Source organism: Lontra canadensis, unplaced genomic scaffold (genome assembly GCF_010015895.1).
Source record: "Lontra canadensis isolate GAN:19392208 unplaced genomic scaffold, GSC_riverotter_1.0 scaffold14, whole genome shotgun sequence".
Classification (NCBI taxonomy): Eukaryota; Metazoa; Chordata; class Mammalia; order Carnivora; family Mustelidae; genus Lontra; species Lontra canadensis.
In genome coordinates this window covers 2,622,858-2,644,078 of record NW_022631008.1, presented here as the reverse complement: position 1 = coordinate 2,644,078, position 21,221 = coordinate 2,622,858, and the positions used below count along the sequence as shown (strand labels likewise).

General features: G+C 38.8%; 1 pseudogene; it reads right to left on the bottom strand.

Annotated features, from left to right (window-relative positions):
* Positions 1-20,141: 20,141 nt before the first annotated feature.
* LOC116868198 lies at positions 20,142-20,696 on the bottom strand (annotated as a pseudogene).
* Between the last annotated feature and the right edge of the window lie 525 nt (positions 20,697-21,221).

Genomic DNA, 21,221 nt, shown 5'->3' with positions numbered 1-21,221 from the left:
TTTTATTTATTTATTTATTTATTTATTTATTTATTTATTTATTTGAGAGAGAGAAAGAGCGCATGTGCACATGAGCGGGGAAGGGCAGAGGGGGAGGGAGAAAGAATCCAAGGCAGACTCCACACTGAGCACAGACCCTGAGGCGAGGTTCTGTCCCACCATCGCATGATCATGACCTGAGAGTTGGACACTTACCAACCGAGACACCCAGGCACCCCTCCTTTTTTTTTTTTTTTTTAAAGATTCTTTTGGCTAGTCTAGGTCCTATGCCTTGCCAAATAAGTTATGGATTCAGATTACCAATTTCTACAGACACAAAAATTAAGCCCCCTAGGCCTTTGATTGAGATTGTGTTGAATCTATGGATCGATTTAGGAAGAACAGTTATCTTAATATCCCATCAATGATGCCTCTCTTCATTTATTTAGGTCTTCTTCAATTTTCCTGAACAATGTTTGATGATTTTCACTGTATAGATTTTGCATAATTTTTAGCTTCTTTTTTTCTTTTTTAGCTTCTTTTATTTTTTTAAGATTTTATTTATTTATTTGACAGACAGAGATCACAAGTAGGCAGAGAGGCAGGCAGAGAGAGAGGGGGAAGCAGGCTTCCTGCTGAGCAGAGAGCCCGACGTGGGGCTCGATCCCAGGACCCTGGGATCATGACCTGAGCTGAAGGCAGAGGCTTTAACCCACTGAGCCACCCAGGTGCCCCTCTTTTTTAGTTTCTTGAAGTAGAAGCTTGGATCATTGATTTTAAAACTTTCTTCTTTTCCAACCTATATGTTTTAACATAAAATTCCTAATAAGCATTGTTCTAGTTGTATCTCACGTGTTTTGCTAATTAATATTATTATTATCCATTCAAAATAGTTGAATTTGATTTCTCTTGTGATTTCTTCTTTGGCAAATAGATAATTTAGAAATGTGCTGCTTAATTTCCAAACATTTGAGAGACTTCTAACTTTTTGTTACTGACTTCTAGTTTAATACATTGTGGTCACAAAACATTCTGTGTAACTTTGGTCCTTTGAGATTTATCAAGACTTGCTTTATAGCTCAGTGTTGGAGGCTACGGCATGGCTGGAGTCGAGGATCAAACCAGGCCCTGACTTGTGTCTCCTTCAAAGTCCGGACACCTTGACAAGGTTAAGGATAGGAAAGTTGAGTAACACTAAGAAAGGGTCTGTGCTATGTGTCGTTCGCTCGCCTACATGACTTCCCACACACTCTCCCTACAGAAGGGAACAATGTGGTCAGGGTCATGAATTCTTAGTTGGTCCTTGTTGTTCCTATACCTCCCATAACCCACTCCCTGGTTGATTGTCTTGCTAATGGCATTAGCCATGACTACCTGGCATCATGAGATTTGCTTGTAGTTAATGTAAACTTGTTATAGAAACTTGCAGTCATCTGACTAGGTACTGATATGTTACTCCTCCTATTGTGGTCTGCCTTATAAATGCTTGTAAGATGTGGAATAAAATCGGCACTGTTGGACATCCTCCTTAGTGTCCCTCCTGCCCCCATCTCCTTGTCTCTTAATTTCTTTTCACCATCCTCTTACCCTCACGTTTCCTGGTTGATTTGTAGCGCTGGCCGCGACAGTTCAGAATATGGTCTACTTTGGTGAATGATCTATGTGCACTTAAATAGTATGTATTCTTTCTTCTTTTTCATAGTTGTTGGCTGTAATAATCTATAAGTACTTTGCAAATGTCCACTTAGGTCAGATTGTTCATATCTTATATATTGTTAGTAATTTTTGTCTGTCTTTTCACCCGTTACAGAAAGAAATATTTTAAAATCTCCAATTCTGATTATGGATTTACCTACTTATTTCTGTCAATTTTTACTTTCTAAACTTTTTTTTTAAGATTTTATTTATTTATTTGACAGAGTTTGCAAGTAGGCAGAGAGGCAGGCAGAGAGAGAGGAGGAAGCAGGCCCCCTGCTGAGCAGAGAGCCCGATGCGGGGCTCGCTCCCAGGACCCTGGGATCATGACCTGAGCTGAAGGCAGAGGCTTTAACCCACTGAGCCACCCAGGCGCCCCCAATTTTTACTTTCTATTTGAAGATATACATACTATCAATCACATGCCCATCAGGGATTATTATACCTTCCTACTAACTTGGTCCTTTTATCGTTATTAAATGTCCCTCTTTGTACCTGATAATACATTTTGCCTTGGAGTCTTCTTTGCTATTATATCCACAGCTATAATTTTTATAAATATAACCTTAATTTTTAAGTTTCTTACAGTTAGTGTTTACATGGTTTAGGATATTTATGTTTTCATTATTTTACTTCCAACTCTTCTATGTCTTAATATTTAAAGTTCATTATAAAAATATTGTAGAGTCTTTTTTTATTCAATCTAATAACATCTGACTTGTAGTTGGAATGTTCAGTCTTTTCATATTTAATGTTATTCGTATGATTTAAAGTCTACCTTCTTGGAATTTGTTTTCATTTGTATCTTTTGTTTTTTGTCTTTGCTTCTCCTTTGCTGTCTTCTTTTGGTTTAGTCAAAATTTCTCCCCCCTATTTTAGCCATTCTATTATATTAATTTGGGATGTGTTGATGATCTAGGGAATTAATCACTAAGTCAAAAACCTTGTGCACCAAAATTCACAGTCACACTTTGTAATTTTATGCTTCTGCATTGTGATTATAATTTTTGCTTTGTGAAACTCTTTGGTTTTCCACTACAGAGCATGTGGTCCATATGTATAGATATGTATGGGTATGTGCGTGTGAGTGCATATGTGTGTTTGCATATGTGCATGTGTTGTGTGTATGTGTGTGCACGAACATATGTGTGTGCACATGCCTGCCTTTAGAGTGTGCCATGTGAATGTTGCCTGATGTCCTAAGTAAATAAGTGATGAATTTTAAGAGCATATTTCATAACTTCATTATATCTCTTCATTAATTTCTCAGTACAGTGAAGTAATCTGTTAAATGACAGCGTAGTAGCCTATCCAAATAAATGGTTCTGTCAAACCATTTTAACTTGTAGGCCAAAATTTAACTCAGGTGTTTGAAGAAAATAGTTGCATCTTCATAAAATATCTCCAGGGGCAGATATGAGTGATGTCCTAATTTAATTCAGTATATAGTGCCATAAAATCTTGTGAAATTCATGAAAGCCATGGGAGGGTGACATGTCTGCCACTCCTGTCACCAGAGAAACATAGACTCGTTTCATTTTCTTGTGGACTTTTTTCTTTTTTCACTGATTTTTTTTTTATTTAAGATTTTGTTTATTTGACAGACAGAGATCACAAGGAGGCAGAGAGGCAGGCAGAGAGAAAGGGGGAAGCAGACTTCCTGCTGAGCAGAGAGCCCGATTCGGGGCTCGATCCCAGGACCCTAAGACCATGACCTGAGCCGAAGGCAGAGGCTTTAACCCACTGAGCCACCCAGGTTCCCCTTTCACTGATTTCTTAAGAAAACACCTTTGTCTCCCTCTGGTTATGTGGACAAACTTTGTTTGGAATGCTTCAGGGGGAGAGAGACTTTAGGAAAGGTTTGAAGCAGGCAGCCTAGAGGAACTCGGGGACTGACACTATCGAGGCAGGCAGCACTCAGGTCTAACGCAAGGTTGTGCATGTGCAGAGACTGTGTTTAACCAAGGGTTTGTTTGCCAAAATGGTGAAACTAAACATTGGGGAATTTTGAGAAATAATTTGTGAAACATAATTGTAATGAAGGTCTATTTGTTGTGGCTGAGGTCTTCTTTAGCAGCAGGGATTACTGTCATTTCTTTTACCTTGATTTGGCACTGTGAGATAGACAAAAAGATATATGCATTTAATAGTTGAATCCATGATTTTTTAAAAAGATTTTATTTGTTTGATAGAGACACAGCAAGAGAGGGAACACAAGAAGGGGGAGTGGGAGAGGGAGAAGCAGACTCCCTGCTGAGCAGGGAGCTCGACATGCGGCTCGATCCAGGACACTGGGATCATGACCTGAGCCAAAGGCAGATGCTTAACGACTGAGACACCCAGGTGTCCCAAATCCACGATTTTTAAATATGTGTGGTGCTAGGTGTTCTGCCTGGTCCCATGGGTAATCTGAAAGGACAAAGTCCAAATTGATTGCTGCACAAAGACACGGTCAAGTTGAGGGAGCTACAATATGAACACAAATAATCATAGGCTAAGGTAGGAACTGACATGAACCTGAATTTCTGGAAAAGATTATTTTCATCAGAGGCTAGGATAGGTCAAAGAATGCTTCAAGAAGGAGGCAATATTGAGATGGTCCCTAAAGGATCAGTGGAATCTGACAGGTACTATCAAGTTTGATAGAATTTGATGGCATTGAAGGTATCATCAGAGGTAGACACATGGCCAAAGGTATAGTGATGGGTTTAGGGAAAAAAAGAACAATTCCATTTTGTTGATACATAAGGTACAAATAGGGAAGTAGTAAGAGAAACTCAGAAAAGAGAAGATAGACATACCAAAGCATGTTAAATGCTGTCGTTATTACTAATTAAACAATCAATTTTTTCTAATTTCTTTTACAATATGTTTAAAATGCAAATAGCTGCTATGCAGAAATTCAGAAGAATGAAAATTACATGGTCTAAATGTATATAGAAAATAAAATACAGTTCCCCCCAATTTAAATTATCTTCGTTCTTTTCAACTTTATATTCTGTTTTTTTTTAAATGCTTTGTTTATACCTATATGCAGTTATTGTTCTATTTAACTTTGTATTTATACTGGATTTATATTTACCTATCATTTACAATTGCATTAATTGGAAAGCTGGTTTAAATAGCAAAATAGTTTTCTGTTGATCTGCCTGTGGCTACCTTTGTCAGTAACACGTGCCTGTGATACCTCTTACTAATTGAACTTCAGTTGGCCAAGATCACAGAGATTTCCATGGCCCTTGTTTTCTTCCCCCAAGTCTTAAGCATTCAGGACTTCATGAGCCAGATATACTAGCCCATCTTTAACATTAAACATCTAAGACAAACATGTCTACCACTTGGCAATTCCCCTGGTGTTGACTTTCTATTCTATGTTCTCCCTCCATAGTTCAGTCTGTAGTAGGTGGAATTTGGTTCTCTAAATCCCTGACTCCTGGTACACATACACTCTCTTCCAGTGATTGAATAAAGCCCTAATCTAGGTTTCACTAGAAAAGAATTCTGCAGTTGTAATTTACGGTCCCAAATCAGCTGACCCTAAAATAGAAAGATTGTCTGAATGGGCCTGACCTAATCATATCCATCCTTTAAATCTGGCTCTAGAGGTAAGAGAAGAAATCAGATTTTAAATACAAGAGGAATTTAACAAGGGAGAAAATCTCAGTTGGTGGCTTTGAAAATAGAGCGGGTGATGTGGCATGGAGTACAGGTGGCCTCTAGGAACCAAGAGTAGCCCCCTGGCCGGTAGCCAGCAAGGGAAAAGGGGACCTCTGTCCTGCAACCTGAATGAGCTTAGAAGAGAATTCTTCCCCAGAGCCTCCAGACATGAACTCCATCTAACCAACACTTTGATTTTAGCCTTTGAGATCCTGAGCAGAGAACCCAGCCATCCTATGCCTAGACTTCTGACCCAGAAGACTATGAGATATTGGTGCTGTTTAGTGGGTATTTAATGAAATGGGTATTGCTTAATTGGGGGGGGGCTTTAATTTTTTAATATATATTTTATTGAAGTATAATTAACAGAGTCTTATGTTAGTTTCAGATGGACAATATAATGATTCAACAATTCTATATATTACTCAGCACTCACCATTTGTCACCAATGTCATTACAATATTATTGACTATATTTCTTATGCTGTACTTTTCATCCCTGTGACTTATTTATTTTATAAGTGGAAATTGGTACTCCTTAATCCCCTTAATCTATTTCATCCAACCCACACCAACCTCCCCTCTAGCAACAACTGGTTTGTTCTTCGCATTTAAGAGTCAAGTTTTTGTTTGTGTGTTGTCTCTTTGTTTATTTGTTTTATATTTTAGATGCTGCATATAAGTAAAATAATACGGTGCTTGTCTCTTTCTGTTGGACTTATTTCGCTCAGCTTAATGTCCTTTAGATCCACCCATGTTTTTTCAAATGGTAAGATCTCATCATTTATAATGGCTGAGTAATAATCCTAATCTAATATAGAGGTGTATCTATACCTCATCTTCTTTATCTCTTCATCTCTTAATGGACACTCAGGTTACTTCCTTATCTTAACTATTGTAAGTAATGTTGCAATAAACCCCTATAAAAATATGGGTGAGTATATTTTTGAATTTGTATTTTTGTTTTCTTTGGGTAAAAATATCCAGCAGTAGAATTACTGGATCATACAGTAACCCTGTTTTTAATTTTTTGAGGTATGTCCATACTATGATCCACATCCCCTCCAACAGTGCATGAGGGCTCCTCTTTCTCCATGTCCTCTCCAACACTTCTTACTTCTTGTCTTTTTGATTCTAGCCATTCTGACATGGGTAAGGTGATATCTTCTTGTGTTCGGACCTGTAGAACTGGGAGCTAATGAATTGGTATTGTTTTCAACTGCTAAGTTTGTGATAATTTATTATGCAGAAAAGTGGCCCATTTCTCCTGTATCTTCACCTCCTTCTTTGTAGGCACTATTCTCAGAGAAAAACAACTTGCTTTGAGACATGTTCATTTTTATCAGGAGTATTTTATGGGTATATTTTTTGACTAATGTATCCCAGCAAAGTATAGTCAGGTTTCTAAATTTTTCCTTTCTATTTTTTTTTTCAAAAGCTTGAAAACATTTTGAGCATAGGAAAAAAGTCTAGAGAATCTAGTAAACCACTTGGCATGCATTATCAGGGTTAAGAAATAAAATACTACTGACCCATATAAAAGCCATGTATACTCTCACCCAGAGTCCTGTTCTCCTCACTTCAGTTACTCACCATCTTGAATTTGATGTTTCTCATTCCACATTTGTTTTTATACTTTTTAAAAACATGTATGTATGCATAAATAATATATAATATACTTTTTTGCGTGATTTTTAACTTTACATAGATGACATCATGTTGTCTGTTACTTTCTGCAAACTGTTTTGGTTTTTTTTTACTCAATATTATGTTTTTGTTAACAGTTTTATTTTATTTGGGTACCTAATATTCCTGGTTGAAAGCTAGACCGTCCCTCACCCAGGAATTTATAAAGATATTGGGAAGAATAACACATAGACACCAATGGATATGAAATAAAGCTTATCACTCACACAAAAATGTCAAAAGGAGTCCCTAAGGAGAAGAGGTCAGGTTCAGTCAGAAGTGAAGAAAGAATGAAGCCAAAAAAATGGATTGGGCTCTTATGCTGGGTAGGAGATGAGACTAGGGAAGGGTTCTTTTGTACAGGCTGGGCTTTGGAAGGTCTGAACTGCCCACTGTGCAAAGGGTGAGAGTGGTGTGCTCTAGCTGTCTTATCTAGGTTACCTAGATATGGCACAGACAGAGAAGAGGCATGAGGATCTAAGGGCTGTCAATAGTCAGCCATCAAAAACAGAGGAAGCCTCTAGCTCCTGGGTGACTCAAGTTGGTTGGGCCTCCCACTCTTGGTTTTGGCTGGAGTTATGAACCTAGGGTGGTGGGATTGAGCCCTGCTGTAAGCTTCTTGTTGGAATCTGCTTATCCCCACCCCCTCTCTCTCTGCTCCTTCCCCTTTTCACATACACACACTCTCACTCTCTCTCTAAAATAAATAAATAAAATTTTTTAAAAAACAAAGTAAGCCTTTTTCTTACAACCATGTTGGGAAATACAGTTCTAGTTAGCTCATTTTCACTGTATATTTTGTGATTATATGACTATCAGTTCCTCTGTTGAGTATTTATGTTAAAAAACTTAAAGACTTCTCTATTTGCTTATTTGATAGAGAGATAGGGAAAGAACAAGTGGGGATGGGGAGAGCGGCAGAGACAGAGGGAGAAGCAGACTCCCCACTCAGCAGGGTGCCCGTCATGGGGTTCCATCCTAGGGTCCCGGGATCATGACCTGAACGAAGACAGACACTCAGCTGACTGAGCCACCCAGGCACTCCTGAATATTTAGGTTTTTTTCTAATCCTTAGCTATCTCAAACAAAGCTGCAGAGAACAACTTTTTTTTTGCATGAGTCCAGGTAGATAGGAGAATTTCTGGGTCATAGGGAAGGCATATTTTCAACTTCTCAAGATACTCTCAATTGCTCTCTGAAGTGGCTCTGCATTCTTGTTACCTGTGTATGAAGTGCTCATTTCTTCACAACCTTCCTAATATTTGGTATTGTCAGACTTTTAAATTTTTGCAATAAGCGTGAAATAGAAGCTGATTTTTTATTTGCATTTCTTATTTACCAATTGCCAATAAGATTAGACATCTTTTCCTATATAGTTCATTCAAATTTCTTATTCTATACGTTGACCATCTGTCCTGCCCTTTGATCTTTTTTCTATTAGGATATATTTTTAAATTTTATCTGTAGAACTGTTTTTACATATTTTCACTACTAGTCCTTTATTACTTCTATGCTTTGTAAATAAATTCCTTCACTTTGGGGTTTATCTCGATTTCATTTATAGTGTCTTTTGGTATACAGAATTTTTAAATTTTAATTTAGCTTAATTTATTCATCTTCTTCCTTATGATGTATAATTTTTAAATCTTATCTAAACCATCCTTTCCTAACCTAGAGTCATAAAGACATTTTTCTATATTTTCTTCTAAAAGTTTTAAAAATTTTTCTGTCCACATTTATATTTTTATTCACCTGAAATTTGTTTTGAGGAAAAATATGAAGTAGAGATTGAGGTTTTTTTTCTCAGTATGGAAAACTAGCTATTCCTGTCCTATCCCCATTCATTTGCAACACCTCATCTGTTTCATAACAAGCTTCCATATGGAAGTGGAACTATTTATAGGCCTTCCATCAATCTATTTGTTTTATCCCTGAACTAGTCTTACCTTGTCTTAAACTACACTGTCCTAAGTACTGTAGCTTTAGAAAAGAAGATTCATGATTTATTTTGAAGAGTGAATCCCCTTGTTCTTCAAAATTATTTTGGCAATTCCTGGTCCTTTATTCATTCAAATGGACTCAAGGATAAAGCTGGTTAACTTTTATCAAAAAAGTCTGTTGGACTTTGGATTTGGGGAGAACAGATGTCTTTATGTTATTGAGACTTCCATCTGTGAACATTTCTTTCTTTATTATCTTTCAAAAGTTTTCTTTTTATTTTTCTGTTATAAAAGTCTTTACACTTGTTAAAGATTTATTTCTAGATACCATACATGTTTTGTTGTTATTATAAATAACATCTTTAAAATTATATTTTTGAACTATTTGTTGTTGGTTTGGAGAGATATAGTTGGTTTACATAACCATTTATCTCTTGGTTCCTTTGGATATTTTTGTGTAGAAAATCATATAAGTTGAAAATAATTACAGTTTTGTGACTTTTTTTGAATCCTTATATCCAATTATACAATTTTTACTGTACAATATTATTATAACAATACAATATACAGTATTACTTAACTATTCAATATTACTATACAATATTACTATATATAATATTACTATATAATAAGATATTAACTATATTATACAATATTATAATATATCACTATGTATATAATATTACTATATATAATTGTATATATACACTATACAATATTACTATATATATATTACTATATAATATAGTATATTATAGGGTATATTATATACAATATAATATTACTAAACAATATTACTATATACACTATTACTATTGTAATACAATATTACTATATATAATATAATATATAATATTAACTATACGATATTACTATATATAATATTACTATAATTATACAATATTACTTAACTATATAATATTACTATACATACTTAACTATACAATATTACTATATATAATATAGTATATGGTAGAGTATATTATATTATATGATATCAATGTATATATATAGTTGGCTCTTGAACAACATGGATTTGAACTGCATGGGTCCACTTATGTGCAAATTTTTTCCAATAAATACATTATAGTACTTTAAACATAGTTTCTCTTTTTTATGGTTTTCTTTTAATATTTCCTCTAGCTTTATTATAAGAATACAGTATATAACACATATAACATACAAAATATGTGTTATTTGATGGTTTATGTTATTCATAATGCTTCCAGTCAACAGTAGGTTATTAGTACTTAAGTTTCAAAGGAGGCAAAAGTTACACGCAGATTTTCATCTACATGGGGATCAACACCCCTGACCTCCATACTGCATATAGTATAGACTTAGAATATCCATATGTATGTGCTATTACTATATTATAGCTATATTATATAATAATATATTATTATATAATATGCCACTTTTATAATTATATATACTAATTATGTAATGTAAATGTATCATATACCTATAATAACACCCTGACACTCTTGCTGACAGATCCTACAGGAAGAAAAGATGTCTAACATATAAAGGGCTCCCTGATTATTTTTTAGTGAGAAGTCCAGGAGCTGATTAAGTAGCTCCATTCAATAGTTCACTATGAGAATTAGGTCTGTAAATCCTTTCCAATATTTGCCTGAAATAAAATTGAATATACTGTTTATCAGGATCCATTAGCTTAGGCTCTGCATTTAAAGTCAGTTCTCCAGAAATGGTAATAATTTTGTATTGACCCAATGAGCTTTACTGTTAAGTGTTCCTCAGAACCAAAGACATACGTTAAGTATAAAGGGATAGTACATTAGCCTGTTCAGACTTCCGAAACAAAATACTAAAGACTGGGTGGCTTAAACAAAACACCACAGACGTTGGTGACTTGAACAATAGAAATGCATTATCCCACACTTCTGGAGGCCAGGAGTCCTGCACTGAGGTCCACAGGGTCAGCTTCTGGTGAAGGCCCTCCTCCTGGCTTGTGGATGGTCCCTTTCTTGCTGTGCCCTTGCATCATGGAGAGAGAGTAAGCTCTAGCTTCTCTTCTCAAAAGGATGCTAATTCTTTCAGATCAGGGCCCCATCCTTAAGACCTCATTTAACTTTTAATTACTTCCTTACTCGACATGCAGTCCTATGGGGGTTAGGCCTTCCACAAATTTTAGGGGGGTAAATGGGTCCTCTCCATTCCCTTTGTAAAAGATGTACATACTTATGGCCTGACAGCTGCTCATAGCTAGAAGCCTACTCACTAATAGGCCCCACACTACTATTCTCATGTGGTGAATGGTGAGCATCTTAAGAGTCAGTTGCATTGGGGGCGCCTGGGTGGCTCAGTCAATTAAGCATGTCAGAGCCCCTAGTCAGGCTCTCTGCTCAGTGGGGAGCCTGCTTCTCCCTCTGCTGCGCCCCCTGTTTGTGCGTGCTCTCTCTTTGTGTCAGATAAGTAAATATTTTTTTTAAATCTTAAAAAAAAACATTTGTGTTGATTCCCAAACTTTTTCATACCTGTTGAACCTGTTATTTTAATTATATTATTTAATCTGCAAGCTAATAAGTACAAAAGTGAAAAGAAGTTACTGCGAAAACTCAACTGTCAATTCCTGGAAAGATTCAATAGTTTTATTTTTTTTAAAGATTTTATTTATTTATTTGACAGACAGAGATCACAAGTAGGCAGAGAAGCAGGCAGAGAGAGAGAGAGGAGGAAGCAGGCTCCCCGCGAAGCAGAGAGCCCGATGTGGGGCTCGATCCCAGGACCCTGGGATCATGACCTGAGCCGAAGGCAGAGGCTTTAACCCACTGAGCCACCCAGGTGCCCCGATTCAATAGTTTTAAAAATGTGGTGAAAATACTTGACAAAACAATTATAAAAGATTAGAAAACACTAAAAGTCCAGAATCTGCACCAAGGGTGTTTCAGAAGTGGCTTTAGTTCTCATTCCACTTTCAAGAAACTGAGAGTGGACAGTGTGAAAAATGCAGTATGCATGTTTTTTATGTAAATCTGTGGTCCTGGTATCCCTCCCGTCAGCAGATTCAAAGAATAGATTTCAGTAAGGGCTGACAAGTCATGTGCCTTTATACATTTTATGATAAAATAAAATGACAAGGCACATTTTTATGATTTTGAATTGCCTTTAGCAACCAACTGCTTTTCCTAATCACACCAAGAGAACTTCTCTTATACTTGCGACACCTGAGTGGCTCAGTATATTAAGTATCTGCCTTCAGCTCAGGTCATGATCACAGGATCCTGGGATCAAGTCCAGCATTGGGCTCCTTGCTCACGGGGGAGTCTGCTTTTCTCTCTGCCTGCTGCTTCCCATGCTTGTGGTCTCACGCTCTCTTGCTCTCTTTCTCTCTGGCAAATAAATACATAATATCTTAAAAAAAATAACAACAATAAAATGTCTCTTATACTGCTGATCAGGGCTAGACTGGAGCATGATTAGTTCACTAGGGACTGACTCAGAGTAAGCCACAGACTTCAGCACTGTGTCTCTTGCTGGTGTATCTCAATGGCCAGCCACTGACCTGTATACACAGAGAAGGCACCTGCACACCAACAGTCAGAAGGCTGTGCTTGTCAATCATGCCATTAATTTTCTTTTTTGAAGATTTATTTATTTATTTATTTGACTGACAGAGAGAGAGCACAAGCAGAGGGAACAGGAAAGGGAGAGGGAGAAGCAGGCCCCTTGCCGAGCAGGGAGCCCACTGCGGGGCTTGACCCAGGACTCTGGGATCATGACCTGAGCCGAAGGCAGCTGCCTAACCGACTGAGCCACCCAGGCGCCCCAGTCATGCCATTAATTTTTGAAGCGAGAAGGTAACGTGGTGAGCCTGCTGGCAGATACTGCTCCATAGAACCCCGGAACAAATAACACCAGGGAAAAATCATCTCTAGGGTATTGCTTTTCCCTTGAGCTGTAGTGATGGAAAGAACATTAATTTCTTAACCCTTGCACCTGTGGTGTGTCACGTGCAGCATGAGGTAAATACTGACAGTGCTTTAGAGGAACACACTATCTTTCATCCAGGAAGTTCATAGTTTTTAACAGATACTTGCCTTTGAGGACGAAGGGGTAAATAGGAGCAAGTTCACTTTTTCATTTTCAAAAGAGACATTACACTCAAGAGAAGCTCAATTGTTGACTCAGATCCTCTTATGATTCTCCCAGTTCCCATCTTTTTTTTTTTTTTTTAAGATTTTACCTATTCACCTGACAGACAGAGATCACAAGTAGGCAGAGAGGCAGACAGATAGAGAGAGAGAGGTGGAAGCAGGCTCCCTGCAGAGCAGAGAGCCCGATGCGGGGCTCGATCCCAGGACATCGGGATCATGACCAGAGCCAAAGGCAGAGGCCTCAACCCACTGAGCCACCCGGCGCCCCACTCCCAGTTCCCATCTTACCGAATCTCCTCCAGCAGGCCGGCAGAGTCCAAAAACTCTTGGCATGGTCAGGTTCACCACGCCCTACTTGTGACCCTCCACGTGTCTGCCGCCTGAGCTCTCCCTTTGGAGACAACGCTAAACAGCTGTTGGAGCATTGCCTCTCAGGCAGTGTCACTACTCCCATGCCTTCCCAGCACAACTTGCAGTTAATCCAAACAGGGCAGAGGTTGTGAGAGTGGGGAGAGCCGCTTGAGCTCAACTCTGACAGGGCAATGATTGCCTTGAACTACGAACTGCTGACCATAATGTTTCCAGATGTTGTGGTGTTACCAGCATCACAGTGACAAATACATTAAGTTGACTGAAAGGGCTCTGAATTCTCACCAGAATGGGCAAGTTATATGCAAGAGGGCATGATACGAACTTATGTTCATTAAGATTAATCTCTGTGACTGGCTCCATTGGATTGTCTAAGTGAAAATGACATGGGCTTACAGCAGGCATAATTAGAGGGAGCAGAAGACAGCGCTGAGAACTTTCTAAATCAGCATGAAGACCGTGGTAGAACAAAAGATTCTTGGAGCTGGGAGAAAACACTGGAATCCATTTAGCCCAATGGCTTATTTTACAGATTAAGAAATAGCCAACATGTTTCTCATTAGGAATACCACTGGCATTTGGGTGGGACAGTTCTTTGCTCTGAGAGGCCATTCTACACATTGTGGGAGGTTTATCATCCCTGGCACTTGTCCAATAAATGCCAGTAACCCCTATAGTCATTGTGACAACCAAATGCCCCCACAACCTTCCCAATGTGTCTGAGGGAGTTGTACCTCTCCCTGTTGAAAACCTCTGTGCCACAGTGCTCATAAACAACCAGGAAGCATGTGGTAATACAAATGATTCACTGATAATGCTTTTTAAAATTTAATGAGTGTGAGAATCAACCAGAAATCTGGTTAAAAACGCAGAGCTGGATTCAACAGTTCTAGCATGGAGCTGGGATTCTGCATTTCTAACCACCTCATAGGTGATGCTAGATCGTTAGTTCCTGGATCCTGCTTTGAGTAACAATGAACCAAGGATCTAATTAGGAGGATGTCTGCACTGTCTTGGTGTTTTTACTGGTTCATTTCACACCTGGAGTTGTGGCCAAGGAATGCCCCCAGAGGGTATCTGCTCTTTGTATGGGCTTTTCAGGAGATCTGCTCTGGCTTTGCCCTAGAGACTTAGGAACTCTGCCTTCATTTGCTCTTCTCCTGGGTGACCTGATGACAGATTGTCTTTGCCTCCCTGCACAGCAGCCTTTAGACTGTCTTTTTGTTTCTGGAGCCCGACTTTCTGTAAGACACTCTTTTATAGTCATGTGCCGTCATCCACCCAGCTAAGGCTCCTAGAAGCCCTGATGAGACCAAAACCACGGCCCCTGCTTGCTAAATGAGCTGGCAGAGGTGAATGGGGCCTAGGAGCGCCTCTGAGCTGTCGCTTACGTTGGTGACAGAGCCAGCCAGAGCCAGTATTTCCTAACTCCTGGCTTAGAGATCCTCCCCAGTAGCCTCTGTTCTTATTTCCTTTCTAATCCTATCATTAAGTGAAACTATGTATCACACAGTGCATGTATTTAACTTATTAGGAAACTGCCACCCACTGTACTGTGGTAACAGGGTTTCTCATGGGTCAGTTTCCTGGTTGAGGCTCAACGTAGGGAAACACTCTTGGAACAGGTAACAAATGGCATTACTGAAAAATAAGTTCTGGTGGGCACTGTTGTCATTTTCTTTTCCCATTCCTGCCATTTCTGTGCCTCAAAGGGCAATCCACATGAAAGATGGGAAAGAATATTTTTAAGTCGTGTATCTGATAAGGGATTGACATCCAGAATACATAAAGAACTCCTACAACTCAACGACAAAGAAACCAACAAGTCAATTTAGAAAATGGGCAAAGGTCTTGAATAGATATTTCTCAAAAGAGACAAATGGCCAAGAAGCACATGAAAAGATGCTGCAACCATTAAGGACATATAAATCAAAACTGCAATGAGGGGCGCCTGGGTGGCTCAGTGGGTTAAAGCCTCTGCTTTCGGCTCAGGTCATGAGCCCAGGGTCCTGGGATCGAGCCCCACATTGGGCTCTCTGCTTGGCAGGGAGCCTGCTTCCCCCCCTTCTCTGCCTGCCTCTCTGCCTACTTGTGATCTCTCTCTGTCAAATAAATAAATAAAATCTTTAAAAAAAAAAAACAAAACAAAACACTGCAATGAGCAGGCACCTGGGTATCTGTCATTAAGCATCTGCCTTCAGCTCAGGTCATAATCCAGGGTCCAGGGATCCATCCCCACATCAGGCTCCCTGTTGGGCAGGAAGCCTGCTTCTTCCTCTCCCACTCCCCCTGCCCCTGCTTTGTTCCCTCTCTCGCTGTCTCTCTCTCTGTCAAATAAATAAAAAATCTTTAAAAACAAAACAAAACTGGGGCGCCTGGGTGGCTCAGTGGGTTAATGCCTCTGCCTTCGGCTCAGGTCATGATCCCGGGGTCCTGGGATCAAGCCCCACATCGGACTCTCTGCTCAGCAGGGAGCCTGCTTTCTCCTCTCTCTCTCTGCCTGCCTCTCTGCCTGCTTGTGATCTGTCTGTCAAATAAATAAATGAAATCTTAAAAAAAAAAAAAAAAAAAAAAAAAAAAAAACTGCAGTGAGCTACCACCTCACACTTATAAGGAAGATGACTGGGTTAGTTTGCTGGGGCTGCTGCAACCAAATGCCACAGCCAGGGGGGCTTAGACAGCAGAAACGTATTTTCACACGGTTCTGGAAGCTAGAAGTTCTGTTTCTTCTAAGGCCAGACTCTCCCCTTGGCTTGCAGGTGGCAGCCTTTCCCCTATGTGCTCACGTGGCCCTTCCTCTGCGTGCACACACCCTTGGTTTCTCTCGGGATAACCTAATCTCTTCTTATAAGGACACTAGTCAGATCGGATTAGGGCTAACTCTTGTGACCTCATTTTAATTTAATTACCCCTTAAAGGCCTTATCTAAAAATATGGTTACATGGTGATTTACTGGGGATTGGAACTTGAACATATGAATTTTTTTAAAGACTCTCTTTAAAAATTTCCCCCGCCCCCCCCCCCAGGGAGGAGGGGAAGAGAGAGAGAGAAAATGCTTGAGAGGGGGGAGGGGCAGAGCAAGGAGCCCAATGTGGGATTCAATCCCAGGACCCTGGGATCATGACCTGAGCTGAAGGCAGAGCTTAACTGACGGAGCTATATAGGCGCCCGAACATATCAATTTTGGAAGGACATAATTCAGTCCATAATGGCTACTACCAGAAAAACAGAAAATAACAAGTGTCAGTGAGACTGTGGGGAAATTGGAGCCCTTGTGCACAGCTGATGAAAATGGAAAACGATGCAGCTGCTGTGGAAAGCAGTACGGCAGTCTTCAAAAAATTAAAAATAGAATTACCGTCTGATCAAGCAACTCCATTTCTGGATATATACCCCAAAGAGTTGAAAGCAGGAGCTTAAAGAGATATATGTGCACACATGTTCACAACAGCACTATTCACAATATTCGAAAGGTGGAAGCCACCCAAGTGTCCATCAAGGGGTGAACGGGTAAAGAAAATGTGGTGTACATGCACAGTGGAATATTATTCAGCCTTAAAAAATATTCAGCAAGAAATTCTGACATATGTTACAACATGGATGAAGCTTGAGGACATCAGGCAGTCACAAAAAGACAAATACTGTATGATTCCACTTATATGAAGCAGTCAAATTCATAAAGATGGAAAGTAACATGGAGTTGCCAGGAGCAGGTAAGGGAGCAGAGACCAGGGAGCTGTATTTAATGAGTACAGAGTTTCCATTCTACACGATGAATGAGTTCTGGAGGTTGGCGGCACAACAATGTGAATCTATTTAACTCTATTCAACTGTATGCTGGTTAAAATGGGAAATCTCATGTTGTGTATATTTTACTACAGTTAAAAATAAAACAAACAAAAAACAGCTTTGGCGATGATGGAAGAGGAAAGCCATCAGAAAATGGGTGAGGGGGCACCTGGTGGGCTCAGTTGGTGGAGCATGAGACTCTTGGTCTCAGGGTTGTGAGTGCAAGTCCCACATTGCATGCAGAGATTACTTCAGAATTTAAAAAATCGTAAAAAAAAAAAAAGAAGAAGAAGAAGAAGAAGAAGTAGAAGAAGAAGGGCACCTGTGTGGTGTAGTTGGTTAAGCATCTGACTCTTGATTTTGGCTCAGGTCATGATCTCAGGGTTGTGAGATAGAGCCCCATGTCACACTCTGCACACAGTATGGAGCCTGCTTGAGATGCTCTCTCCTGGTCCCTCTGCTCCTCAAGCTCATGGTGTCTCTCTCTCTTTTTCTCTCAAATAAATAAACAAATCTTTTTAAAAAAATAAAAAGTAAATGGCTGAGGAGCTTAACGAAAATTTTAAATCCTTATAAAACCATTTCATTACTAAATGGAGATGTTTTCAATGACTTAATTTTGCTGATACAAACCTGTTAATTGTTCCTTTTTGGCTGCGCAGAAATCTGCTTCAAGGCAGGAATGGACTTGGTCAATCCTGACCTCTTCCCCAGACTTTGCTCAGGAGGCCATGCAGCATAATGCCTAGAATTAGACGCTGCTCTCAGTCAGCAGTGACAAGCATCCCTGGGGACTCAGGAGCTCCTCTTGTCCCTGCTGCACATCTGCAGAATTCTCTTTGGGGCAAAACAAAGAGTTTTGTCCAGCTGTGCTTAAACTGTAAGGAGAACAGCATAAAGATGTCAACTTGCAAGCTATTTGATCCGGAGAAGTTTACACTGGTGGTAGCTGTCAATGCACGATCTCATAGCTCTAATACTAGAATTGTTTGTTGCCTAACAAGCCATCATCTTTGACATCCACTGGAAACTGAAGTCATTGCTTGTGTAAGGCCATGGGGAAGTAGGAAATGCAAAACCCTTACAAAATTGCTTTACATTCCGAGTAGACGGATTTTTTTCTTTGGGATTTGGCTGATACTCACACTATCTGCCATTTGCCTGTACCATCTTATAGACAATCTGTAATCTTCTCCAAGACATAAATGAGAGAGTATGGAATTCACTTTAATTGCATACTATTCACTTTTAATTAATTAATTAAATTTTATAGGTATGATCAATAAGGCTTTTTCTGAGTGATAAAGTTATTTTATAATAACCACAATGAATGTTAACATTTATGAAGAGTCTAAAAGAGATGACCAAGTTCAGAATGAAGACAAGAGAAATTTATTTAAATGACAAAAATTTGAGTTCCTACTACACCCTTATAGGTGTTGCTATGTTTTTTTTTAATTTACTCATTTATTACTTTATTCGTTCTTCACATATTTTAAAGGAATATAAAACTATTTATTGACCACTGTTTACCAGTATTTACAATAAAGTAAACAATATACACTTGCATACCATTTTGATTACAAAGTTATTGTTTTTCCTGGTTTCTGCTGAACCAGTAAGTAACCCAAATACTGAAAAGATTGAGCCTACATGTCAAGAATGAATTGGGGTAAAGAAAAAATATGCAGGTTAAAAATTTGGATTATAGAAGTCTGTCCACCCATTTATTCCAGCAGGTGCTAAACTGCCAACATCTCTAACCATCTGATTATGATTAGTTTCCATGAACGAAGTCTTAGTCCATGAATCATGACCTTTTAGTCAATACAGCTCAGAGATTTCAACTTCTTTTTTTTTTTAAGATTTTATTTATTTATTTGACACAGAGAGATATCACCAGCAGGCAGAAAGGCAGGCAGAGAGATAGGGAGAAACAGGCTTCCCGCCAAACAGAGAGCCCAACGTAGAGCTCCATCCCAGGACTCTGAGACCATGACCTGAGCTGAAGGCAAAGGGTCAACCCTCTGAGCCACCTAGGTGCCCCAAGATTTCAACTTCTTGCAAAGGAATGGTTCACTAGAAGGAACCTTTAAATGTCCATTTAACTAAAGTTTCGCTTACCTAATTAAAACACATGGTGAGTCTAGTTTTGTCATTTGGGTGGGGAGGTTGTTGGTAGTGATAAAATTTTCCTTTCAGGGATCTTGCAAATAAACTTGGGTTTATATGACTGTAGATAAGGATATGGATGCTGATACGGCTGCTTTTAAATTATCCAATTTAAATTGTTTACATTATATTTAAATTGTCCAATTAATTACAAAATTTGAAAGATTAAGGCTTCAGGAAAAACTTCAGTTTAAATTTAAGTGATTTATTTCTTAAATAGCTGAAAATGATAGCTTCCTGGAACATGGGTTTATCCATGGTTATAAAATGCTGGTTTGGTTTTGGTGAATGTTAAAAACAAAAACCAAAACCCACTTATGTATGTATTTTAAGTATACACACAAAAAAACCCTAAATAAATAAAAAAACCAGAATGGTCCTTAGGCATATAGGAGTTAAACACAAATTCTGACTGAAGAATGACTATGAAGATTTCCCCCAACATTTAGAAAAGGTGTTTTCTAATGCAGGGGGATAATATGCCAGGGTCTCAAATATTCTTTTCTGATCAAGGAAGCAACTACGAGAAAGCTTTTACTTGTTCAAAGTAACCAATGCTATAGATGCAAAAACACCAACAACTCCTCCGATACTACTTCAAAACAAACATATCAAACTTGATTTTCATTAGAATGTTATTTCTTCACACTAACAAATCAAAAAACAAAGACCCAGATTATAGATAGATAGATATAGGTATAGATATAGATATATATAAAAAGCAACACAAACAATTACCGAGCTTCATCTTCTGGACAAGAATGCCAAGTGAGTCTCTCTTCACAAAAAGCAATTACAATCCGAGGACACTTCATATTTGCCTCTTTTGCCAGCACCAAGTCTGCCTCATCCAACTCTTTCCATTTCATGAGAAACATTAATTTCTCTCTGTCTGTGGCACCAATTATTCGCTCAGGATCAAGACCTCTGGCAAAGCCTCTTGATATCAGCAGCATCTCTGTTCTCTGATTTGCTATCATCGGATTCACTGTCAGATAGATATATTCTTTTTTACCATTTTTTTCTTTACCAGCTTTTTGAGAATTAAGAAATGCTTCAATGAACTCTGGACAATCTAAATTTTCTTCAGGTTCCCAAGTATTGTCAGCATCTGTAAATCCCATCCACTTTAGGAAATAATCCACCTTCCCATTCACTACACGTCGGTCCAGTCCTTTTTCCACCACAAATTCCTCAGGCTCTGCCTCTTCTACATTTTTACTTTTTCCATTCTGTTTCTTTCCCATTTTTTGCAATGTAGCTTTATTGGAGGCCATTTTTTGTTGCAGAATGAAGAGCTATTATTCACCACCTCCAAGCTGCTCTAGGTCCTGGGTCTGCAGCATCTCGGGCCCTGGGTGCCTCAAGCTCCAACCACCTCAAATATCTTTTTTTTTTTAAATTAACATATAATGTATTATTTGCTCCAGGGGTACAGGTCTGTGAATCATCAGGCTTACACATTTCACAGCACTCACCATAGCACATAACTCCCCTAACGTCCATAACCCAGCCACCCTATCCCTACCCACCGCCGCCCCCCAGCAACACTCAGTTGGTTTCATGAGATTAAGAGTCTCTTACAGTTTTTCTCCTTCCCCAGTCCCATCCTGTTTCATTTGTTCCTTCTAGTCACCCCATGGCCCCCTGCCCTGCCTCTCAAATTCCTCATATCAGAGAGATCATATGATAAGTGTCTTTCTCTGATTGACTTATTTCGCTTAGCATGATAAACTCAAGTTCCATCCACATTGCCACAAATGGCAAGACTTTGGAATATTTTCATGGCTGCATAGTATTCCATTGTATATATA